This window comes from Podarcis filfolensis (genome assembly GCF_964270895.1).
Source record: "Podarcis filfolensis genome assembly, chromosome: 13".
Classification (NCBI taxonomy): domain Eukaryota; kingdom Metazoa; phylum Chordata; class Lepidosauria; order Squamata; family Lacertidae; genus Podarcis; species Podarcis filfolensis.
In genome coordinates, this window is record NC_139615.1 from 48,578,073 (window position 1) to 48,599,875 (window position 21,803).

The 21,803-nt window shown below is 47.3% G+C and overlaps 2 long non-coding RNA genes across 2 annotated transcripts; one reads left to right on the top strand and one right to left on the bottom strand.

The window, feature by feature from the left end:
• Positions 1-1,140: 1,140 nt before the first annotated feature.
• Positions 1,141-8,417, top strand: LOC310748164. The gene is made up of 4 exons (XR_014541146.1): positions 1,141-1,342; positions 4,446-4,670; positions 7,565-7,676; positions 8,046-8,417. It is a non-coding gene; the product is annotated as an uncharacterized lncRNA (long non-coding RNA).
• On the bottom strand, positions 6,671-21,459 carry LOC310748159. The gene is made up of 5 exons (XR_014541139.1): positions 20,200-21,459; positions 17,762-19,117; positions 15,968-16,124; positions 9,493-9,578; positions 6,671-6,759 (listed from the first exon to the last, which is right to left on the bottom strand). It is a non-coding gene; the product is annotated as an uncharacterized lncRNA (long non-coding RNA).
• Between the last annotated feature and the right edge of the window lie 344 nt (positions 21,460-21,803).

Below are 21,803 nucleotides of genomic sequence, written 5' to 3' on the forward strand. Positions count from 1 at the left end.
CTAGCAGAGGTCAGCATACTTTATCAGCAGGGGGCCAGTTCACTTTCCCTCAGTCCTTGTGGGGGGCCGGACTATATTCTGGAAAAGAAAATAAAGGTACAAATTCCTATGCCCCACAAATAACCTAGAGATGCATTTTAAATAAAAGGACACATTCTACTCATGTAAAAACACGCTGATTTCTGGACCATCCGCTGGCCAGATTTAGAAGGCGATTGGGCCAGATCCGGCCCCCGGGCCTTAGTTTGCCTACCCATGGGCTAAAGCCATTTGTGTTTGTGGAAATACTTCTGCTCTGAGACCTTCCAGAGAAATTACTGGTCTGTGTATACTACAGTGGTACCTCGGTTTACACACGTTTCCAATCCTGATCTGGAGGCTGTCTTCTACTTGGAAATAAATTCCAACAGTTCAATGGAGTTTCCTCCCAAGTAAAATGTGCATGGATTGGGGGCTTCAATGGCTAAAGCCATTTGTGTTTGTGGAAATACTGCTGCCCTGAGACCTTCCAGAGCAATTGCTGGTTAGTGTAGGATAATTAATAATAATAATAATAATAATAATAATAATAATAATAATAATAATAATAGTTATTTGTACCCTGCCCTGGTTGTGCTCTCTAAGTACTCTCCACACCAAACAATCTCTGAGTTTCTTTCAAGTGCAGCCCTACCAGTGATTGTGCAAAAACATTTAATGCCATTTTTGTTAAGGTGTGAAACCTAAGACGCTGGCAAGTTAGCAATGTCATGTGACTTTAAGTAGTCAAGCTCGTTAAGTTGTTAAGTTGCTCAGTATATAAAGAGTGTTTGTTTTCTCTGCCTGGGGGGCGTGAAGCAAAAATGTCTGAAAGCTCCGGAGGTGTTTCTGTTATTTTTCTGCAATAAACCTGTCTTTGGAAAGACAGGCTTCCCTGTGTCGTTATTTCTTTGCTGCTGAGACTTTGAAGCTTGTACTGCAACAAGAATCTCTGCACTGGACTTAATTAATGCTCTGCGAAGACAACTGTTGCTGGTGGCGCAGCGGAAGCGTTTACTGGACCAGTACACAGACTCTCTTAATTTTAAAACTGGCAAGAAAAGATGGTTGGGGATCAAACTGAGCCCATCTGCATAACTCCTCCTTTCGCAGAACATTCTGATTCTGTTCAGGTGCACTGTAAGTTTGTTCCGTCTGGGCATTCCAAGGATGTGAAAGCCCCACCCACAACCCCCAAAATTCTTATTCAGCAACCTGTCTGGTGTCTGAGACTTTATCAGGCGTTGTCCACACAATTTCAAGTTTTCAAAGACCACAAGGACTAGAAATCTGCCTTTTATTTATTTATATTTTTTTAAAAAAGGTAAGATTAGCAGTAAGCTGGATTTTGTACCCTATTATACCTTCTGTTGGGACGCGGGTGGCGCTGTGGGTTAAACCACAGAGACTAGGACTTGCTGATCAAAAGGTTGGCGGTTCAAATCCCCGCGATGGGGTGAGCTCCCGTTGCTCGGTCCCTGCTCCTGCCAACCTAGCAGTTCAAAAGCACATCAAAGTGCAAGTAGATGAATAGGTACCGCTCCGGCGGGAAGGTAAACGGTGTTTCCGTGCGCTGCTCTGGTTCTCCAGAAGCGGCTTAGTCATGCTGGCCACAAGACCCAGAAGCTGTACGCTGGCTCCCTCAGCCAATAAAGTGAGATGAGCGTCGCAACCCCAGAGTTGGCCACGACTGGACCTAATGGTCAGGGGTCCCTTTACCTTTGCCTTTATACCTTCTGTAGTTTTTGTTGTTTTGTACATCAGTTGCCTGGGGACGCGGGTGGCGCTGTGGGTAAAACCACAGTGCCTAGGACTTGTCGATCGCATTGTCGGCGGTCCGAATCCCCACGGTGGGGTGAGCTCCCGTCGTTCAGTCCCAGCTCCTGCCCACCTAGCAGTTCAAAAGCACATCAAAGTGCAAGTAGATGAATAAGTACCGCCTTATAGCGGGAAGGTAAATGCCGTTTCCGTGTGCTGCGCTGGTGCTGGCTCGCCAGAGCAGCTTCGTCACGCTGGCCACGTGACCCAGAAGTGTCTCCGGACAGCGCTGGCCACCGGCCTCTTAAGTGAGATGGGCGCACAACCCTAGAGTCTGTCAAGACTGGCCCGTACGGGCAGGGGTACCTTTACCTTTACATCAGTTGCAACATGAACACAATTCTACACAGACACACACAATGGCAAGGCGTGTTGTTTTAAAATCCTAATGTGCCTGCCACGATGGTGGTGTTTCAAAAACATCCAAGAGTGCAACATGCTGCATTTGCCTCAAACCCTTGTCTTTTATTCTGTTCTTCCCTCGTTGAAGAACTCTTCATAGTCTTGGGATTTCACTTTTGGCGGATTTCAAAAACAATGAACTCTCAGCACTGGCAAGTACATGCAGAACTGCAGGCATTATTCAGAATTGGGCATTTGCTTAATAATAATAATAATAATAATAATAATAATAATAATAATAATTTATGCCCTGCCATCTGGCTGGGTTTCCCCAGCCACTCTGGGTGGCTTCCAACCAAATATTAAAACAATACAGCAATTGTTTGAATGCAGACACAGAGCCACAAAATATAGCCACCAAGCAGTGCATAGTGAGCATCAAGTGAGGCTTCACACAACCACTTAGCCACGTAATAGCAATGGGTGCAAATCGTGGACAGGAATTGCAATTTCTCAATTGCATGCTGTAGCTCCAGCAGGTCAGGTGAACCTGTGTTAACCCTGCAATTACCTGTGTGCTAACAGAGCAATTTAAAGGAAAGCTTTCTGGGCTGTGTACAACAGACAGAACATAAAAATGCGGAAATACACAGGATCCTTATTTGCAGTGGGTAAGGTGCAGCCATGGCAGAAACCTGTATCTCCACCAGCTGGCCTCCTTTTTAGTTGTTTTCTCGCTGCGTCATTCATCCGTCTTGACATCCAGGTAACATCAACAGCTAGAAGCCAAGTCAGGAGAGTAGGCAGGGGAAGAGAGATCAAGGATTCTGGAAGAAAGAGGGACCTCAAGCAGTTGTGGAAGTTGTGCTGGGACCCGTTGGGTTGCCTCACAAGTCTGGATAATGCATTATTTTTGAAGAGGATACCTGGATTAATCAAATCAAATACCTTTCTTGGCATCACAGTATAAAACATTTCAAGTCACTGGGATAATTAAAAGGACAGGGGTGAAGCTGTTGAGGGTCATAAGGTAACACTGTGATCGTGTGCACTTAGATATTCTGCTTCTCCCTGTCTGTTCCCTGAAAGGATGGGCCTTTTGGGTAAGATTGTGGCTAAAAAGGAGGCTACTAAAAAAAAAATGGAAATTGCAAGAAATACCAACAATAGAAGAATGGCAGATGAAGATGATGGACTTTAAAGCCCTATACGGCCTAGGACCCTCGTACCTACGGGACCGCCTCTCCTGGTATGCCCCACAAAGAAACCTACGGTCTGCAAATAAAAACATCCTGAAGGTCCCAGGCCTCAGAGAGGTTAGGCTGGCCTCAACTAGAGCCAGGGCCTTCTCGGCTGCGGCTCCAATCTGGTGGAACGCTCTGTCACAAGAGACTAGGGCCCTGCGGGACCTGACATCTTTCCGCAGGGCCTGCAAGACAGAGTTGTTCCACCAGGCCTTTGGTCAGGGCGCAGCCTGACTCCCTCCTCTGGCAACCTGCACAGAGTTTTGCTTAATGGTTGCCATCAACTTGATTTTAATTAATTTTTATAATGAAATATTTTTAGAATGTTGGTTTATTTGATTGTTTGATTATTTGATTGTTGTTAGCCGCCCTGAGCCCGGCTTCGGCTGGGGAGGGCGGGATATAAATAAAATTTTTTATTATTATTATTATTATTATTATTATTATTATTATTATTATTATTATTTTCGGAGCTGGCTGACCTGACTGGAAGAATCTGCGACCAGAAAGAGGAGGAAACACTGGAAGACTGGAAGAAATTTAAAAAATATTTAGTGAGATACTGTAATATAAGATAATTAGGAAATCCCTAGAAGTAACAGATTAGGCTAAGGGATAGAAAAAGATTAAAAATAAAGATTATTATGGATGACAATTGGAAGGAAGGTTAAGAAGTTTGTAATGAAAGAAGATACTGATGTTATAAATATGAATTTGGGAACTGCTAAATATGTAATATGATGAAATCCAGATTGGAGGATGTCGAGGAAGTCTTTTAGCAATGTAAATACACCAGGGAATAAGAAGAAAAAATCTTCTTTTATTTTGTGTGTTTTTATTGTTGTTAAGTTTTTATATTGTGTCAAATGTAATCTTTTCTTTTGTGTTTTTGTCTATGTGTTATAAGAGAAAACTAATATATATTTTATTTTTATTATTATTATTATTATTATTATTATTATTATTATTATTATTAAAAACAGAGGCTACTAAAGCAGTGATATCTTTGTCCCGATCTGCCAGGAGAAACCTCATTTGACTTCTTCTCGGAGTTCTAGGCTGGAAGTCCAACATTTTGCTCAGCATCAGTTGGTGAGGTCTGCTGTGTAAAGGGCAATCTAAGAGAATGTGGTCCATTGAATCAATACCTGGATTATAAGTACGCCAATTGAACACTCATGACCTGATGCATTATTATCAAGCTGCGTCACAAGCTGGACACGGAGCTGCTTTCAGAATATCACTGAGGTGAGTAGCATAGCATTTTGGATCAGGGTGTCACAATCCCAGAAGCGTCAATTCAGAAAGCTGAATTCAAGGGACGCGATAACTGAAACCAGCTCTGGCCACGTGGTGGCAGCAAAATACACTTTTTGAAATCATCTGCATTACATCGTAGGATGGATTGTCACTAACTAAATGAATACTTGTCATTTGAAAGGCTTCAGAAGGGCAAGAAGCAGGTTTTAATTTTTGTTGGGGATCTATCAATACCTGCCTTTGATTGTATTAGGTAAAAATTTTACCTGGACATCTGCCGTGCTCCATGACAGAACAATCATCCTGGATAGCTCAGTCGGTAGAGCATGAGACTCTTAATCTCATGGTTGTGGGTTCAGGCCCCACATTGGGCAAAAAGATTCCTGCACTGCAGGGGGTTGGACTAGATGATCCTTGTGGTCCCTTCCAGCTCCACAATTCTGCGGTCCCTTCTATGCCCATATACTCTGAGACTAAAGGTTTAGTTGTACCAGTTTATTTCCAGTTCGATTTCCCCCTTGCGGTCTGGAGTGGACTCCCTTATTTCAACCCCAGACACTTTTGAAGAATTGTTCCACTAATTCTTTGAATTCTCTCTCCTTATTTTGATTTAATTTGGGAAGTATTCTTGCTCTGGTGAGAGTCTTAGAGGCTGTGTGCTGATGAGCTTATCTCTCCCTCTAGTGCCAGTGCTCATTCCCCAAAGTGCAACAGCTCAAACTCTTCAGAGCTTGCGTTGCCCCAGCAGGGAGCTCAGGTTTTTGTGTGTGTGTTTGCATTTATAGAAAATTTTATTCATTGTTTTTAAAAGATGGCATGTCAAGTCATCAAGCACAAGGAAAGAAAGATCAGACAGCAAATACTTGGGTCATATATGGCAAAGAACAAGAACATTCAATCTAAAATGTCCCCTTTCTATAGACTTTCTAATGTCTACAGTTCCACAGTTGCAGACATGAAACAGTAATTGCCCTGAATAAAGATATTTCCTGATTTTTTTTTTAAAAAATACCCAGTTACAAGACATTACTGACAGTAAACACAGAACAAAAGTAATATATTTAAGTATTTAATGTGCCTTGTTTTCATCAAGGTAGGTAAGAGATAAAGGTAAAGGTAAAGGTACCCCTGCCCGTACGGGCCAGTCTTGACAGACTCTAGGGTTGTGCGCTCATCTCACTCTACAGGCCGGGAGCCAGCGCTGTCCGCAGACACTTCCAGGTCACGTGGCCAGCGTGACAAGCTGCATCTGGCGAGCCAGCGCAGCACACGGAACACCGTTTACCTTCCCGCTGGTAAGCGGTCCCTATTTATCTACTTGCAACCAGGGGTGCTTTCGAACTGGTAGGTTGGCAGGCGCTGGGACTGAACGACGGGAGCGCACCCCGCTGCGGGGATTCGAACCGCCGACCATGCGATCGGCAAGTCCTAGGAGCTGAGGTTTTACCCACAGTGCCACCCGTGTGTATCAAAACAAGCACTGTACCACTACCGTTTAATATGGTTTACTTGTACCTACAGGGACACAGGTAAGAAACATTTCCATGAACAGAAGGATGGAGAATGTGTGCATTATAAGAAACCAAGTTTGTGTTCAACCAAAAGATGAGGATCTCCCATTCCTTCACTCTGTGCCGGGTCGTTCAGAATATCCTCAAAACCAATGCAGTCACAGTTGCCTTTCCAGATATCCAGGAACAAGTTAGAACTAGGAAGGAAAGGAAGATGCTGGAGGAGCTTCACTGCTTGGAATTCCATCTGCAGCTTCAGTGGTGCATGCAGCCCCGGAATATTTCTCAGAGTAGAAAAATTCATTTTATCTTGATTTAACGAAAAAATTATTTGATTGTTCGAAAGGATGAACAGGGAAAAGTTTGCTCTTTTGTAAAGCCTCTATTTATCACATCACAGCTTTCAAATGCTCCAGCAGCTGAAAAATCAGAAACTGGAATACAGTCTTTCAGTTGAGATCCAAACGCTCTGGAATTCATCTTTGCACCGTCACCCAATGCCTCTTCCTTCTGCCAGCCAGCAGGGAGCTCGTTAACGGCATCGCCGGGGAATCCTCAAGCTGTTCCTTTTTATTAAAAAAGCAGGGGGGAAAGGTTAGTGGTCAAGGACAATGGGAGTTGTAGTCAAGCAACCCCTGTAGGAAAGCCTCCAGTTCCCAAGCTCATCTTATTAATGTAAGCCTTTTTTCAGAACTGCCTCCACAGCATGAACACTTACGCTCAACTTGTAGAGGGTTCTCCGCACCCTATGCAAATCTTTCCTTCCTCTTACCTGTTCTATTTATAAGGGCGGCTTCAGCAGCAGCCACAACAGTGAAGACAGGAGATCCAGGAAGAAAGAAGCAGGGGAGAACTCGACACTAAGAACTACTTTGAGGGGAGAATCCCTGAACATGTGAATGGGCTGTGACAGACCAAATGCCAGGGACAGAACGTCCCCTCAGCTGCCCATCCAGCTGTCACACCCACCCCAGGGACTTAAAGCCCATCCCACTGTGGAGCTCACAAGAGCTGCTTTTCGGCAGGAACAATCAGATGACCAGGAGATGCAGCAGAAGAGCATCTCTGACTGCATGGCTTTAAAAGAGGACTTCCTGTTTGTCTGCCATGGCGATCGCCTGTGCCAATTACACTGGAGCCCTTCTGTGCTGGTAATAGAGGATAATATGGGAGTAATTATCATCCTAACCCCCCTGGGGTTGGGGGGGGGCTCTCCACCTGCAGATCATCCGATACCTGCTGTCCATCCAGAAGGAAGAGGGGGCAGGGGGAGCTGGGTGTACACCGCACGGCTGTGGCAACTCTCCCAAGCCGGCGCCACGAGCAGAGAACACCTGCTTTTTAAGATACAAATTTGGACTTAATTAAGAGGCATGCCCTGAACCAGCAGAGACAAAATAACTTGCTAATTTAATGAGCCACTGAGAAGGAACTGATCTGGGGAAAGAGTTTAATCATGACCAAAATACAATGGCTTGAAAATGTAAGGGGATGCTATCTTAATTACGAAACGGACTGGTGAAATTTTGACTATGAGTCTGGCAATGATCATTAAGGGAAAGATGAAAGGAATTCCTGATGGCACTATCATTTTAGCGTGGAGGTATCATCTCATTAAGGGCTGGAAGAAGTCCAAGAGGACAGTTCTGGATATCTGCCTGGGATTAATGGCGGACAACGACGCAGTTAAAATATCTCTTGAGAACAGAAAATGAAACTAAAGATCACTGAGGAGCAGAAACAACAGTACAAAGGACTGGCCCACTTGTTGAAATAATTGATGGATTAATTGTATAGCCCCAGGGGGAGGCGAGCCTTTTTTAATTCTCTTTTGATATATATGTATTTGCAGTTTTACCTGGTTAACCTCTCCCAAAAGGCAATGACTTGAAATACACAAGTGGGTTTGAAAGAACTCTGCTGCTGTTCCCTCAGTGGAAGGAAGGAAAAAATCCTGGATTAGAGATACTTTGTTTTTGCAGAGGTACCAGGATGTTGGGAGATGAGACAAAGCTATGAAGGGGAATTCTGGAGAGCTGCCCTGAGCTAATGGTGTCTTTCTGTATGGGATCTGGCGTATATTGGCTCCTGATGGCAGAAACTGAAAATGGAATTGCAGGAAGCGGATAATATTAGGGGAAATATTTCACCAGAACTATGAAGACGAAAGTTTGAACAGACCAGTGGTTGTAAACATAAATGAAAATTAAGTGAAGAAGTAACATCGGAATGGTTTATTGACTAATTAAGAAATGCAATGTGATATTAAATTATTAGCACTCCATGAAATTCAGAGCATGGGAAGTCACACAAAGATATATCATTTGACAATATATTTGGCTTTCTTATTGTACAGTGGTACCTCGGGTTAAGTACTTAATTCGTTCTGGAGGTCTGTACTTAACCTGAAACTGTTATTAACCTGAAGCACCACTTTAGCTAATGGGGCCTCCTGCTGCTGCTGTGCCGCCGGAGCACCATTTCTGTTCTCATCCTGAAGCAAAGTTCTTAACCTGAAGCACTATTTGTGGGTTAGCGGAGTATGTAACCTGAAGCGTATGCAACCTGAGGTACCACTGTATAGTAATTTGGAATGTTTTAATGTGGTTCTTATTGGATCGTTAAATTGGAAAACTCAATAAAATATTATTTTTAAAAAAGAGCATTAGGCGAATTATGTCACAGACCTTGAGAGGCACCAAAAGAGCATCTCTGACTGCATGGCTTTAAAAAAGGATGAGGCGACTTAACGGAGGAGAGGGCGGTCAAAGGCTACTAGTCCTGATGGAGGCAAGAATGCTTCAGAAAAGCCATTGCAGGAAGCCCCAGGTGGGCAGAGGCTCTTCCACTTAAATCCTGCTTGCGGCTTTCCCACACACATCTGGGTGGCCCCTAGGAGAGGAGGCTGGACCAGAGGGGCCCTTGGCCTGACCCTGCAGGCCCTTCTTGTGCATTTCCTAAGGCCCCCTTCCTTTCCCCTGTCCCAAGTGTCCTCCGTCTGGGCTCCAGTCCCTCCCGGGATGTTGGAGCTCCTAAGCTGCATCTCTCCCTCACTGCAAAGCAAACGGAGACATCAGCCCCCCTGCCATGCTGTCCATGCCCACATCATCACTGGCTGCCGACGCTCGCTGCTCCTACCTGGGCACATAATGGCCTGACCCCTGGCTCAGAAGGAGGGGGTGAGGGGCTTGGGCGAGACAGGCCCGCTCTCCACCGCACCCCAGCCCTGTTTCACTCAGGTTGGGGGCCACAACCTCCTGGCACAGGTGGGGAATGGATTTCCCATGGAATCAACTTACCACGACTTCCAAGATGCCAGATCTGGCGGCCTCCCCTTCTTCCTCACGGTGCCACAGCAGCCGCTGTGGCCTGCTGGGCTTAGGACCTAGGAGACAGAAAGAAGCCCCTCTTCACCACATGCCCATGGCAATGTCGACTGGGCTACTGATCCTAAGCCCAGCCCAGCTTCAGGTCCCCCACCAGGTGCCCCCTTCTAGAACCCACCGCTCTCAACACTTTCAACTGCCTCCCCCCCCCCAACATTTAAACAACTCCCTTTCCAAGCCTCCTCCAATATTCTCTCTCCACCAGAATTCCAGTCTCTCTCTCTCTCTGTTCCTCCCTCCCTCCCTGCTTGACATTCCCTTTGGAATTCTAATAGCATCACCTTAATTGTAGTACAGTGGTACCTCGGGTTACATACACTTCAGTTTACATACGCTTCAGGTTACAGCCACCGCTAACCTAGAAATAGTGCTTCAGGTTAAGAACTTTGCTTCAGGATGAGAACAGAAATCATGCTCCAGCGGCGCGGCGGCAGCAGGGGGCCCCATTAGCTAAAGTGGTGCTTCAGGTTAAGAACAGTTTCAGGTTAAGTACGGACCTTCAGAATGAATTAAGTACTTAACCTGAAGTACCACTGTACTGCAGAAACAGAGGAAGAGGATGTTTGTTGCTGTTGTTTAGTCGTTTAGTCGTGTCCGACTCTTCGTGACCCCATGGACCAGAGCACGCCAGGCACTCCTGTCTTCCACTGCCTCCCGCAGTTTGGTCAAACTCATGTTGGTAGCTTCAAGAACACTGTCCAACCATCTCTTCCTCTGTCGTCCCCTTCTCCTTGTGCCCTTCATCTTTCCCAACATCAGGGTCTTTTCCAGGGAGTCTTCTCTTCTCATGAGGTGCCAAAGTATTGGAGTCTCAGCTTCAGGATCTGTCCTTCCAGTGAGCACTCAGGGCTGATTTCCTTAAGAATGGATAGGTTTGATCTTCTTGCAGTCCATGGGACTCTCAAGACTCTCCTCCAGCACCATAATTCAAAAGAGGAAGAGGGTACAGATGGGAATCCCAAAGTCTAAACTCAGAGACCCTGGCTTATGTTTCGCAGGAGGACTCAGGATCCAGCCTGGACCTCAACCTTTCACGGTTGCCTGCCCATGTCATATTAAAGATTGTAAGGCCCTTGGGGCAGGAACCTTATTATCAAGGGTCACACGCATAGATGTTGCAAAGAAAGAATACAAAATAAATATCACTAGGCTCCTGCCCTCTGCAAGCTGAAGCCTGCTAGACGCATTTCCCTTAAAACCAAAGGCTGTGCACAAACCATCCATTTGGGGCTCCAGCAGCATGAAAAGGAGCTATGTCTGCAGAGCTGCATTGCTGGCAGGCAGGGACTCGGACCTTAGAAAGACAACTGGCAGAGAGGGCTCTGTGTGAGGTCCCTTTCCCTGCTCTCCTGGAGAGAAAGGAGCATATTGCACCCCTCTCTCTTCTTTTGACCCAGGTTGGATGCAGACATGCCTCTTCCACATGTCCCAGGTGTTGGCCCTGGGGGCTACAGTTGAGGACCTGCCAAGCTGTCAACATCTGTGGAGATGTCAAGCTAGGGAGCCAAGACACATGTACTTGTAACAGGTAATAATAATAATAATAATAATAATAATAATAATAATAATAAACAATAAATTTATTTCTCTCCACTCATCTCCTCTGGGCCTTAGAGCTCCTCCTACCTTCACAGTTCCTTCTCATTATAGCTGATGGGCACAATTGTCTCAGTAAGTCTCCCACCATCATCTGAAAGGCACCCCTCTTGCAGGGCCATATAAGGCTTGCATGCAAAGCAGCACTTTGTGACATCAGCTGGCAAAGAGGGGCCAGGCTGCTGGGTTGCCAGGCAGCTGAATTAAGAACAATAAAATCAGGGGGGTCAAAGAGTGCTGGGATGAGGCCCCCGTGGGTCTGGCCATAGTGTGCTGCTGGGGTGTGTGGCTGTGCCTCTCCTGGTTCTGCATCTTGCTCCCGATCCCCTTCCTTTGGCTGCTTGATGGTAGAGTTGGAAGCGATGCCAAGGGTCATCTAGTCCAACCCAAACAATGGCAGGATCCAACTGCAGAGCTTTGAGAAATTAAAAAACAAAGTCCGAGACTGGCTTCATTATTTTCAGATAATGGAGGCTTACAATTTGGACAAGAAAATTGGCTTCCAGGTGGAAAAATCTAAATTAGAAACAGAAGTGCTAGAACCTAAAACTAAAATTATGTCAAAAATGTATAACTTGCTGCTGAAATGGAATACACAGGATGAAACGGTTAAGTCAGCTATGATTAAATGGGCACAAGATGTTGGACATAATACTATGTTTGCTGACTGGGAACAGTTATGGACCACTGGTATGAAATTTACGGCATGTAATGCCTTAAGAGAGAATATTATGAAAATGATATACAGGTGGTACATGACCCCAGTCAAGCTTGCAAAAATATATCATTTGCCCGATAATAAATGCTGGAAATGTAAGGAGGTTGAAGGTACATTCTTTCACCTTTGGTGGACGTGCCCAAAGATTAAGGCTTTCTGGGAAATGATTTATAATGAAATGAAAAAGGTATTTAAGTATACCTTCCTGAAAAAACCAGAGGCTTTTCTCTTGGGCATAGTCGGCCATTTGGTGCCAAAGAAGGACAGAACTTTTTTTATGTATGCTACAACGGCAGCAAGAATACTTATAGCAAAGCACTGGAAGACCCAAGATCTACCCACTCTGGAAGAATGGCAGATGAAGTTGATTGACTGTATGGGACTGGCAGAAATGACCGGCAGAATCCGCGACCAGGGAGAAGAGTCAGCAGAAGAAGATTGGAAGAAATTTAAGGACTATTTACAGAAATACTACAAAATTAATGAACTCTGAAAAGATGTTGGATTGAACTTTTGTGGTCTCTAGCTGTTATGATAAAGATAATAGGGATTAAAATTGTTTAAGTCACTAAATTTAAAAAAGTTGAGTGGAAAATAAGGTGTTATTTTAAAAGGAATGTTAAGAGATTAGGATTTGCTGGATTAACAAGTTGAATTAGAAAACAAGAAGGGGAGGTATGAGGAAGTCAAAGAAACATGTTATTGAAAAATTGTTATTGAAATTGACTTGTTTTTAATATTTTTCTTTTTCTTTTTCTTTTTGTGTTTATATAAAATTGGAAAATCTAATAAATATTTATAAAAAAAAAAGACAATGGCAGGATCCTGCCCACAGCCAGCCGTGGCTGGGCTCCAAACTCTGACCATCTTCTTACCAGCCAGATGCACTGACCCCTTGCAATTCTGCTTGGGGTGGAGAAAGGGGCCAGAGAAATGTTTTGTCCTCAATATCTCAAGGGCCGTCACAGGGAGGAGGGAGGAAGCTTGTTTTCTCCTGCTCCAGAGTCCCTCAAGACCTGAAGCCATGGGTTCAAGTTACAAGTAAGGAGATTCCGACTCAACTTCAGGAGGAACTTTCTGACAGGAAGAGCTGTTTGACAGTGGGAAGAAATCCCTCCAGAGAGTGGTAGACTCTCCTTCCTTTGAGGTTTTTGAGCACAGGTGGGATGGTCATCTGCCATGGATGATTTAGCTGAGATTCCTGCATTGCAGGGGTTGGTCTAGATGACCCTCGGGTCCCTCCCAACTCCACAATTCTTTGATCCTATGATTTAAAGTGCACCCAATGAGAATTTAAAGCACATTTAAAGCACATGACGTCCCCCAAATGATCCTGTGCATTGCAGCTTTCCTCTCGCAGAACTGCAATTCCCAGAACCCCTGAAAACTACAATTACCAGGATCATTTAGGGCAGTGTTCCCCAACCTTGGGCCTCCAGCTGTTTTTGGACTACAACTCCCATCATCCCTCGCTAGCAAGACCAGTGGTCAAGGATAATGGGAATTGTAGTCCAAAAACAGCTGGAGGCCCAAGGTTGGGGAACACTGATTTAGGGGATGACATCTGCTTTTTAGAACATGGAGCAGAACCTACAGCTCACTTCCCCCAATTTCCTAGGATCCAGGAATGGGAAGCTCAAGTGCTTCTAACAGGATGACTTGACAGAGAAGGCTTTAGTGGGATTCCCCCCCTAATCTATAACAATATTGCGCATAATATTGTAACTAAGGTAATTTTATTAGAATTCCCAAGGGAATGTCAAGCAGGGAGGGGGGAAGAGAGAGTGTGGAATTCTGGGGGAGAGTGACGATTGGAGGAGGCTTTGAAAGCCAGTTTGAATGTTGGTGGGGAGCCAGTTGAGAGTCGGTTGAGAGCGGTGGGTTCTGGAGGGAGGAGGTCAGCTGGGGTGGGCAGCTATTCAGCTTAGGATCAGTATGAGAGTCCTTTGATGGTGGCCAAAAAGGAACAGAGGCACAGAGATGGACTGTGAGTCTCCCATGGAGGCCGGGGAATGTGGTAGTCCCATGCCCAGTGAAGAGGGGCTCTGCCAGCTGCCCAGGAATAGAATAGCCTCAATTTAGGAGGGCCACAGAGCCAGGCTTGGCTTGTATTCCTAATGCCCAGATGACTCACACCACCCCCTCCAATTACCTAGAAAGCAGCCTTATAGACCAGATTATTGTCTTCCCAAGCAACTTAAAAATGTAATGTGGTGGTCAACGAAAGAAATTTAAAGACTCTCTCAAGGCAAATCTAAAAGAAATGTAGTTTAAACAATTGGGAAACACTGGCGTGCGAGCTCTCCAATTAGAGAACAGCCTTTACCAATGGTGTCATGGACTTTGAAGACACTCGAACTCAGGGCAAAAGGGAGAAACAAGTTAAGAGGAAGGCACGCTTGGCAAACCCTCACCGTGATCAGCTCCCACCCAGAAACCTATGTCCCCACTGTGGAAGGAAGTGTGGATCCAGAATTGGCCTCCACAGTCCATTATGGACTCACTGTTAAGACCGTGTTCATGGAAGACAATCTTACTCGGCTAAGAGTGATCACCAAAGAAGAAGATGATAGATTTGGGGTCTACGGCCAATTTCACAGCCTTCATGGAAAATCCTCCTGGGAAGATGCCTTGCATGGGAAGATGCTCCCCCCCCCCCCGTTGGTCCATCACTTCCACCGTTGTGCTCCCCCAAAGCCGGCACCCACCCAGCAGGTGAAGGCGCACCTTGGGGAGGGGGATGGTGTCATGGGGGAGAAATCAGCTTCACCTGCTGAACAGCAGCCTGAAGGGGTAAAAGGGGGAGTGACTTCACCTGCAGCTTCAAGGACTCCAAGGAGAAAGTGCTGATGAGAACCAGCTGGCTTCAGCCTTCTTAAGCAGAGCTCCCAGTAGTAGGCAGAGAAGGCAGAGAAGGAAAGAAAGCTGCTTGTTAGTTTTTTTTCTTTTTAACACTGTTTATTATGAAATATTATGTGATCGTTGGCATATTGAAAGCAACCAGTTGCTCTAATTTCTTTATTTAGTTTTAACATGTGCCAGTCATGCTGCTCTCTGCTTTCAGGGAAGGGCACATTCAGTCAGCAACCGGGACATCCGAGAAAACATGCAAGGCACTGAGTAGCATGGATTCCTCCAGCGATTTGGAAGGACTTTACAATCCAGAAAAGCAAGACTGGAACGCCACAGAAGACAGAGTTTCACTCTGTCCATCACCTTGTGTGCTGGCAACTGAGACCATTCTCGGGAAGTGTGGCCCTGTGGGGGGGGGGGGAATCTGAATTTTCATCATTAAGCCTTGATCCAGAAGTCACCTTGAGACCTGCTTACTCATATCAAAGTTCAAATGTTCTGAGAAGTGCTTCAGCAGGATTCCTCAAGCGATTTGGAAGGACTTTACAATTCAGAAATTCAAGACTGGAACGCCACGGAAGACGGAGTCTCGCTCTGTGTCCATCACCTTGTGTGCTGGCGACGGAGACCATTCTCTGGAAGCGTGGCCCTGTGGAGGAAGACGGACTTGGTATCCTCCTGGCAGATGTGGGGAATGGATGCCCAATGCCCCTGCCCTGACATTATTCCCAAAGAAAGCTTGGCCAACCCACTTCTGGACGAGAGCATGAGAGCAGAAAGGTTCTTCTCCTATTCTCTGTTGACACTCAACTTGTAGGGTGTTCTCCCAGCCCCATGGAAATCTTTCTTTCCTCTTACCTGTTCTTTTTATAAGGGTGGCTTTGGCAACAGCCACAGGGGACAATGTTCCTACAATTCCCCAAACATATTTCAGAAGGACCCCTTCCTTCCTTCTGCTCCAGTACCTGAGGGTCCTCACGTCTCTCCAGGGATTTGGCCAGAACAATGTACACATTGGGGAAAGGCTCCCTTCCTGCAAAGAAAATGGAGCAATCAGCAAGTGCCTGGCTCCCAGACATGCTAGAACCATCCCTTGCGCATGAAGGTGGGAGACATGGGAAGGAAGCAATCCTATAATATAATATAGGGCACTCAATTGGCATTTGAACCTACCTGAACTCTGAGCCTTTCCACACTTTGTCCTTCCCCCTGCCCCAGTACTTCTGGGGTGAGAGGCCTTTGTCTGGGCTCCAGTCCCTCCCTTGATGCAGCGGCACCCAGGCTGAACCGTCTCCTCGCTGCAAAACAAACAGAGACATCAGCAGGCGCCTGGCTCCCAGCCATGCTAGCCCCAGTCTGGGGCAGGAGGGTGGGGGACCTGGGAAGGGGCATTTCCTCCTACCTGATCTTATTAGCTGCCCCACCCTGAACTCCTCCGTACGGGCGTCTGGGATCCGTCCCGGCCGGCCTGGCACAGAGGCAGCAGCAAAAGTCTCCCCCGGCTCCGGAATAACTCTTGAGGTGTTCTTGATGGGGGGAAACCTTGGCTGCTACTTCTGCGCCAAGTAGGACCGGGAAGGAGCCATGCCCGCACGTAGAACGGACGGAGGGTGAGACAGGCGAGGGTCAGGGGCTGGGAACCGCCACGATGGTCTCTCATTCTTCATCCCGGGAGCAGGCACTGAAGCCTCATCCCTGGGGGTGTGGCCCTGTGGAGGAAGCAGGGCATCATATGAGAATGGGCCTCTGGTGGGCCAAAAACTATGGAAGGACCCCTTTGTTCCCTCTGCCCCAGTACCTGAGGATCGTCACATCTCTCCAGGGATTTGACCAGAGCAAAGTATATGTTGGGGAAAGGCTCCATCCCTGCAAAAAAAACGGAGACATTAACAGGCTCCTAGCTCCCAGCCACGCTAGCCCAGTCTGGGGCAGGAGGGGGGAGGACCTGGGAAGGGGCATTTCCACTTACCTGATCTTTGCAGCTCTCTCCACTTGTCCTCCATACGGGCATCTTGGCTCCGTCCTGACCGGCCTAGAACAGAAGCAGAAGCCAAAGTCTCCTCCATCTCTGAAATGACTCAAGAGGCTGTTTTAATGGGAGGAAACTTTGGCTGCTGCTTCTGCGCCAAACAGGGCCGGGAAGGAGCCATGCCCACATGGAGAAGGGGCAGTGGGGAAGAGGTGCGAGGGACGTCAGCTGGGAACCGCCGGGATGTTCTCTCGCCCTTCATGAGCTGGAGCCTCATCCCTGGAGGCGTGGCCCTTTGGAGTAAGCAGGACATCATATGAGAATGGGCTGTGATGGGCCAAAAACTACATCTTCGCACTGTCACCCAATTCCACGCTCTGGAATTCGTCTTTGGGGAATCCTCAAGCTGTTTTTTTAATTAAAAAAGAAGAGGGAAAGGACAGTGGTCTAGGACAATTGGAGCTGTAAACAGCCAACCCCTATAGGAAGGTCCCCAGTCTCCAAACCTGCCTTATCAGTGTATGCTTTTGTTCAGAAATGCACCCAGAGCATGAACATGTACTCTCAACTTGTAGGGTTTTTTCCAAACCCCATGCAAAGGTTCCCTTCATCTTACCTGTTCATTTTGGGGGAGGCTTGGGCAGCAGCCACAGCGGTGCAGACAGGAGATCCTGCAACAAAAAAAGGGATTTTTGAAGCAGGGGAGAACTCGACGCTACGCACTGCTTCTTGGGCTCGAATCCTGTTGCTGCTTTCACAGTGGCATCTGGGTGGCCCCTGGGAGAAAAGAAGGCTGGACCAGACAGGACCTTGGCCTGATCCTGCAGGCCCTTCTGGTGTGTTTCCTAAGGCCCCCTCCTCCCCCCTGTCCCATTACCTCAGGGGCGAGAGGCCTTTTTCTGGGCTCCAGTCCCTCCCAGAATGTGGCGGTTCCCCAGCTGAACTTTTCCCTCGTTGCAAAACAAATGGAGACATCAGCAGGTGCCTAGCTCCCAGCCACGCTAGCCCCACTCTGGGGCAGGGAACCAGGTCACAGGGTGGGGGACCTGGGAAGGGGCATTTCCTCCTACCTGATCTTATAAGGGCTCCCCACTTCTCCTCCATACAGGCGTTCGACTGGCCTAGCACAGAAGCAGCAGCCTCCCTCTCCGAAATAACCCAAGAAGCTGTTTTAATGGGAGGAAACTTTGGCTGCCGCTTCTGTGCCAAACCAGGCCTGGAAGGAGCCATGCCCACACGGAGAAGGGGCAGTGGGGACGCACCGTGAGGGACGTCAGCCAGGAACCGCCAAGATGTTGTCTGGTTCTTCATCCCAGGAGCCGGAGCCGGAGCCTCATCCCTGGAGGCCTGGCCCTGTGGAGAAAGAGGGACATCATATGAGAATGGGCTGTGATTGGCCAAAAACTACTGACAGAACGTCAACTCAGACGCTCTTTCAGCTGTCTTAACCACACCAAATATTGAAAGGCTTCTCTCTCCACTTTCACCATCATGGAGAATCATAGCAATCCTGTAGTGTGTTCAGGGTGCTAGGAATGGGATCTGTCCGAAATGGCAGGTCCTTGACAAAGGACAGTTCCCAGGATTCCTTGGTGGAAGCCAAGAGCATGAAAGTGGTAGAAGAGGCCTTGGAATGTCTGGTGTGGTGGATGTTTTCAACAGAAAGCCTGACGCTTTTGTTGGGGCTAAGTTCTGGGGATCGCATCTCAAACCAGAATCTCACAGGGTCAAAGCACATGGGGGGCAGGGTGGGATTGCCAAAGTCTCTTTTCCCAGACACCCGCCTGCTTTCTGCCCCCTTTTTGGTAGATTTTTGGGCCAAGAACAGAAAGCTAAATGCACGCAAGTTAGATGCGCCAAAGTTGCTGGCTTTCTGGAATCGTCAAGGAATGATGGACACATGCCATTGCGAACCAGGGGGAACTTTTTAAGCTGTGTGAACAAGATCACACTGCTGATATCGCAAGAGCCGCCTCCTTGCGGGAACAAGGAAGCCAAGGAGAAACAGATGCCCCACAAGAGCATCTTGGATGAGGTGGCTTTCAAAGAGGGTGAGACAATTGCCTGGTGGAGAGGGTTATTGCAAGGCAACCAGGTTGGAGGGAGGAATGCTTTTGAAAAGCACTTTCTGGAAGCCACAGGTGGAGAGAGTGTTCCTATGACCCCCCAAAAGAAGTTGCACAAGGACCCCTTCCTTCCTTTTGTCCCAGTACCTGAGAGTCGCCACGTCCCTCCAGGGATTTCGCCAGAACTAAGTAAACGTTGGGGAAAGGCTCCCTCCCTGCAAAGGAAACGGAGACATCAGCAAGTGCCTGGCTCCCAGCCATGCTAGCACCAGTCTGGCGCATGAGGGTGGGAGACATGGGAGACATGGGAAGGAAGCATTCCTGTAATATAGGGCACTTACCGTATTTTTCGCTCTATAACACGCATCTGACCATAACACGCATGTAGTTTTTAGAGGAGGAAAACAAGGAAAAAATATTCTAAACGAAACAGTGGATGTATGATTTTTATGGTTCATGCTGTGGCCACAGACATGTGATCTGACAGTGAGTTTGGGGTAGCCCAATGCAAAAATCCTGAGGATCCATGTGGATCCATGCTTTGTAACCACGTTTTAAGTGGGGAGGGAAGGAAAAGAACTCAAGGGACAAGGAGCACGCGTGGGGTGTGTGGAGAAGGAGCTTTTCTGCGAGCTGAGCGGGGGGGGGGGGGGGGGAGAGCACTGTTGCTTTAAAGGTATACTTAAGGTATTTGCCCTGTGCCTGGGTTTTTTTTCCATTTAACAGTTTGCAGCCTTTTCCTTCCGCTCCTTGTTTTGAGGCAGAATAGATTTGAGCAAGTGAGGAGGACTTGGATTGCAGGGGATTCGCCATTAGCTGTGTAAAAGCGCTCCTCCTTGCAGCCTGAATATAAGCAGCCACCAGCAGCAATAGAATGGAGCACAAAAAAGCGGTAGGGGCACTAGGACCCAGACAATGCTCAAATCTATCCTGCCTGAAAATAAGCTGCTCGGTCCCCGCGGATCAGCTGAGACGCGGGGATTTGCGAAGTTTCCCCCTCTCCCTCATGCCCTCCCCAGCCTTTTTTTTTACTTCCTGGTTTTCACTGCGCTGGCTCAGAGCTCGAGGTTGGTTTTATTTTGCTGCTGGTTGCTTAAATTTTATCTTTCCTGCCATCCCTCTGCAGCCTCACTGCTCTGTTTAGAGAGCGCACGGACTTTTGCTAGCTCCGTCCCTCCTCCCGTGTAAGCGGCTGCTGCCGGCTTTGCTGCCATGACTCTCCTTCCCTCCCTCCTCCCCGGCTCCAGGTCGCTTTAAAGCAAGCAAAGCGAGAGCCTCGTAGAGTGTGTAAGCGGCTCCCGCTTTGCTTGACTGATGGCAGCCATGGCTCCGATCCGTGCATTCGCTCCATAACACGCACAGGCATTTTCCCTTACTTTCTAGGAGCAAAAAAGTGCGTGTTTTGGAGCGAAAATTACGGTAATTGGCATTTCCACCTACCTGAAGTGGGAGCCTTTCGCCCCTTGTTCTGGCCGGCCTCTCGCCTAAGGAAGAAACAAGCTCAGTTAGTCTGATTGGTTGGAGGAGTTCCAGATAAATATATAGATGATAATATGTATATATTTCATTCCAAGGTTCATTATGGTAACTGAGATCACCAGTTGAGGTTGGCTAGAATCTCAGGCATTTCCACTGATCTTAGCAGCTCTTCCCACTTGGCCTCCATATGGGCATCTTGGCTCCGTCTCAGCCGGACTAGCACAGAAGCAGAATCCAAAGTCTCCTCCCTCTCCGGAATAACTCTTGATGTGTTTTTAATGGGAGGAATCCTTGACTGCTGTTTCTGCGCCAAGTAGGGCCAGGAAGGAGCCTTGCCCACACGGAGAAGGGGCGGAGGGTTGCCATGCGAGGGTCAGGGGCTGGGAACTGCCGGGATGGTCTCTTGTCCTTCATCCCGGGAGCCGGACATGGAGCCTCATCCCTGGAGGTGTGACCCTGTGGAGGAAGCAGGATACAGTAAGGGCTCTCATGTGAATGGGCTCTCACTTTCCTGGGAGTCCCCGATTATCATGTTGTCACACCATGCTGCTGGTTAAACTCACAGTGCATAAAATGGCTGGAGGCTCCTGAGTTTTTAATGCTTTCAGTTGTGCTCTGCATCCATCTGGGAACTGTAGCGTCACACACGAGCCGAGACCGGGAATATCCACTCAAATTGAAGTTTAAGGAACCTCTTTTCAAAAGATCACACACAGTTATGGTGCAAAGAAATAATACAAAATAAATCTCACTATGCTCCTGCCCTGTGTGAGCCAAAGCCCTCTAGAGACCTTAAAACCATAGGCTGTGTACCCACCATACCTTTGGGCCTCATCCCCACTTCCTCTTGGGTCATGTGCCCAGCAAGCTCAGGAGTGTTAACAGATTTGCTCTTTGCTAGACCCCCCCCCCCAGCCTGGTTTGCAAAAGTCAGCCCAGGGACTCCTTGTCTGGCACAGTTGTGCAGTCTGTACTTTCACTGAAATCCCAATTAATCAAAATTCTGCAACTGATCAATTTCTAACGTTTAGTTGGGGGGGGTCTCCTGCAAATCTGTAACAGTATTTTTCCTGTACAGTTTTTAATCCCTGTATTGTTGTGAACCGATGCATGATTATAAAGTAAGTAAAGCTTATTTTTAAAGTTCCCAGGTTGATGCCTGATTCTTTCTTAAGTGGGGCAAAGGGAGGGAAGGCAGCTAGCTTCATAGCTGGACACACTCAAAACAAGGTTTTGCAGTCTAATTCCTATCCTTTTCAGTTTGCTGTCAAGGATGAGATTTTTTAAGGACTAGGTGGCAACCCTTCTTCAGGTATACAGGACCCACACTGTGAATTGTGCTCACAAACGTACTGGGAGCCACCGTAGACCCTTTAGGACGTGTGTTCTGTGGTCCCGGCGGCTGCTCCCACCCCCCACCCCCAGTTTAGCTGTCGCTACATCTGCTGGCTCCTCTCAGATATGCCTGAGCCAATCTGATCTGAGGGGAATCCCTTCCTGTCCTCCAATATGTGGGATAACCCGTTGGGTCTTCTGTTAGAGC